A 4,589-nucleotide genomic window follows, 5' to 3' on the forward strand; every position below is an offset into this window, starting at 1 on the left:
TTCAATTACAACCAATCCAGTAAAGATTTACAACAAAAGTAGCTGGATACATCTAAAACGCTGTCGCAGTGATGATTAAAGTAAACATGAATAAAACAAAAAAGTTAAAGACATCTACTCTACTCAAAGCGAAGAAAGACATGTTTTCGAAATGGCCGCCAATAAATCATTTCCTACAATATCTGTATACAATTTTTACAAAAAATAAATGTCTATTATTTTGACAAAAATTGCACATGTCAACTTGACCCAGATATCGATAAAATTTATTCAAAAATCTTTTATCTAGCTTACCCGTGAGGAAATCATCATCAATTATTTATATAAAACCAAGGATTTCGAATAAATAATGTTCAATATTTAGTTGGTTTACAGTATCAAGGGTTGTCATGTTCTTGTACAAAAAATTGGTAATGATATAGCGTCTGTGATGTTCTTATATTGTATTTAGGTAAAAAAAATCTCTGTTTAGGGTTACCCGCCCGACCCTTATTTTTTACCCCCAACCCTAATTTATTTTTTCCACTTTACTACGAAACAAAATATAAAAAGTCGGTATTTCGACCTCAGACTCCGGTTCCGGCCATCATTATAGAATGAAAGACACTAGCGAAAATTAACAAAAATTCCTCCCGACCGACCAACCCTATTTTTTTTGGCCAATGTAACCCAAAACAGACATATTTTTTGGCCTTATTGTACCAAAATTCGGTAATAGTAGAGTCTATCGTCCTTATTATATCATTATATGAAGCGACTTTTCTATTTAGATGCTGTTGGTGCCCTTGGAAATCTCGGTTAGTTATTGTGAAAAGGAGCAAATCAAGACAGGAATTAAACAGTCAAGGTAACAGCCACTTGATTGGATAAGGATCACGAAAAAGGACCAATCAAAACAAGCGTTATATCGGTGTCAAAGTAGCGTATGTCATATTATACATTTTTTGTATTTGGTGGATGGACTGATGAGTATGTATGACATTCATGTGTTGTTTTTTTTTCTCAAAAATACGAGCTCAAACTAGTCAATGGTGGTAATGGTATAAAGTAAGTAACTTTTGTAACTGAAGAAAATACTAATTCGTCAAAAAATACCATTTGTCAGCGGTGGATCATCTTTAAATGATTTTTACAGCTTATTGCACTTAAATTGTGGTATTCAATAGATTTATGAAGAGAACGAAATATTTAATAGATTTTGCTTAATTGTTTGTTTGGAAATAGTATATTTTATAGATTTTGCCTATTTGTTTGTTTGAAAATCGTATTCGCGTAAACAAACACTTCTTGTACATGCTATAAACACTAGTAAATATTGGCATGTTTATTTGGTGGCAATGTACAATAATAAGTAAATGTTTTTTCTTATTTTATATAAAAAAAAAGTTCAAGCAACACATCAATCTATAACTCAATAGGAATACACAATTTTAACCCTTGCATACACTTTTTTTATAATTAGTTACTAATGCCTATGTTAAAGTTCACCTACAAAAATGTAATAATTGATATATGATTTTGGACTGAAGAAGGCTTTATAGTGACTGAATATATATTCCATAGAAATTATTTTGATTTTACTTTGAATTTATTTTGGCCTTTTGTTTCGGATAATTAATATACAAGCTTTATACCTTTTTACCTCATTTTGTTATATGAGCATACCCAATATCACTGTTAAACAGGGTCTAAAACTTTAATTGAATTTTTTTTTATTATTCATTTTTATAACATTGTATGATTGTACTTATTTCTATTGTATGAATGCACTTTTCCATTGTATAATTGTAATTTTCCATTGTATGAATGCACTTTTCCATTGCGCGATTTCACTTTTCCATTGTACGATTGTACTTTTCCATTGCACGATCTTTTCCATTGTACGATTGTACTTTTTCATGGCACGATTTTTCTTTTCCATTGTACGATTGTACTTTTCCATTGCATGATTTCACTTTTCCATTGTACGATTGTACTTTTCCATTGCACGATCTTTTCCATTGTACGATTGTACTTTTTCATGGCACGATTTCACTTTTCCATTGTACGATTGTACTTTTCCATTGCACGATCACTTTTCCATTGTACGATTGTACTTTTCCATTGCACGATCTTTTCCATTGTACGATTGTACTTTTTCATGGCACGATTTTTCTTTTCCATTGTACGATTGTACTTTTCCATTGCACGATTTCACTTTTCCATTGTACGATTGTACTTTTCCATTGCACGATCTTTTCCATTGTACGATTGTACTTTTCCATTGCACGATTGTACTTTTCCATTGCACGATTTCACTTTTCCGTTGTATAATTGTACTTATCCATTGTATGTATGAGTGATGTAAGCGTGTGATTATAGCATTACCACTCTTGTGTCCCCAGCTTGTGTCAGGTTTAGGGTTTTGTTCTCATACAGAGACCTGATAATCAGTTTATATGTGGTTGGAAAGAGTGATAATTTTCCTTTCATAGTCATCCTACACAACTATACAAAGTACCGTCACTAAAATCACAGCGATAAAAAGAAGAAAAAAAAATTCTGACATGTTTGCGTCATTTTTGTTTAAACAGGGCTTCTGAGGTCTTAGTGACGGCACTTTGTATAGTTGTGAATGATGACTTTGAAAGGAAATTATCGCTCTTTCAGACAAAAGTAACCTGTTTTATGAAGACTTACTAAAATGTGATTTGTTTGCAGCTAAAGTAAATTCATCTTAACTGTTAACATATATTACATATAATACACAGGGAAACTTGTTTTGTGTTGTAACCTCAGCTTAGGCCATGTCTTAGATTTTCTATGCTATACGTGTAATTTGATTTTAAGAAACGTTTAATTTTTGTTTCGGCCAAACGGTAGTAGGCCTTTAAGAGAAAGTTTTGTAATGTATGTAGTTCAGATAGCCATGAATAGATGTTGAAGATGTTCAGACAGTAGGTCAGACAATAGATAAAGATTTGTTTTCTCCCACTCAAAGCGCCCTCTTGCGCTTACATCCGGGGCATCGAACATACATATGTTGCTTAAGGTATTTCGCAATCGATTTTACAATGGAAACGTTATAGTGTTTATAGACGTATCAAGTGATAAATAACCCAAACTTTAAGAATGTCTATGTAAAAATAAAAATATTTATTTTTGCAATGCTACATTGATAGACGTAAAATTACTAGAAACATTTAAAGTCTTCACAATCCATATAATCAGACTGAAATATCACTAACGGTTAACAACTCACGAGAAACCGAACTATTTCCCCGCACCTTTCTGTATTGATCCTTATTGATCTAGCGTCCTTGGGTGCTAATAAGTTCATCACTTTCTGACATCACCTGAAAATCCTTGTCTGCGTGCTTCCAGATGCGTACTGGGCCACTACGTGCTACGTTCGTACCCCCACGTTTCACCGTGTTTTAGCACGTATAACGTAAACAGTACCTATATGGGAACACGGCGGGTTAGGACCACATAGGTCTAATATAGATCTACATTTCTTCTAGTAACGCCTATGGTATTCAAAGAAAGACCATCCTACAATGGAATATGTTTCGTGATTGCTTGCATGTCTTTGGAAGTGTGCTTTATGATAGGGAGAATTGAAAGTCGATTTGTAGAGTACATCGAAAGCATATATAGTACCATTCTTTATCTCCTCTCTGACCAATATTTAACTTCTTTCTGTCTTACTGTCAGAGCAATCTTTATCTTCTGTTGGAGCAATCTTTATCTCCTGTCTACCCTACTGTCGGAGCAATCTTTATCTCCTGTCTACCCTACTGTCGGAGCAATCTTTATCTCCTGTCTACCCAATCTTTATTTCATATTTGTCCTACGGTTTGACTAATCCTTGATTGAATGTCAATCTAAAGTTCTTCTCCCATGTCCCATGTATGCTACAACGAGCTCAATAATTGTAGTAGTTATTGATAATAAGTCTTTTATATTCAGCTTGTTTGACACCTGTTACTTTAAACGAAGGTCAATGCAATTAATTGGAACAAAACGGATAACTCTTTATCCCAGCAAGCCACATGCCCAATATCAGTGCTCTGGCACATCCAGATATTGAGAAGAAGTCTTTTGAAAAGCTTAGTTGAACAAAACTGATAACTCTTTATCCCAACAAGCTACATGCCCAATATCAGTGCTCTGGGCCTTCTAGGTATTGAATAAAAGTCTTTTGAAGAGCTTATTTGAACAAAACTGATAACTCTTTATCCCAGCAAGCCACATGCCTAATATCAGTGCTCTTGGTCATCCAGGTATTGAGAAGAAGTCTTTTGAAAAGCTTATTTGAACAAAACTGATAACTCTTGATCCCAGAAAGCTACATTCCCAATTTCAGTACCCTGGATCTTCCAGGTATTGAATAGAAGTCTTTTGAAGAGCTTATTTGAACAAAACTGATAACTCTTGATCCCAACTAGCCACATGCCCAATACCAGTACCCTGGACCTTCCAGGTATTGAGAAGGAGTCGTTTGACAAGTTTACAGTCGACACTCGGCGCACTAAGAATGATGACCAATGGAGCACTATGAGTCATTAGATGTCATGAACACGATAAAAAGAAGAAAAAGATGGCAA

Source organism: Argopecten irradians, chromosome 11 (genome assembly GCF_041381155.1).
Source record: "Argopecten irradians isolate NY chromosome 11, Ai_NY, whole genome shotgun sequence".
NCBI classification, from domain to species: Eukaryota; Metazoa; Mollusca; class Bivalvia; order Pectinida; family Pectinidae; genus Argopecten; species Argopecten irradians.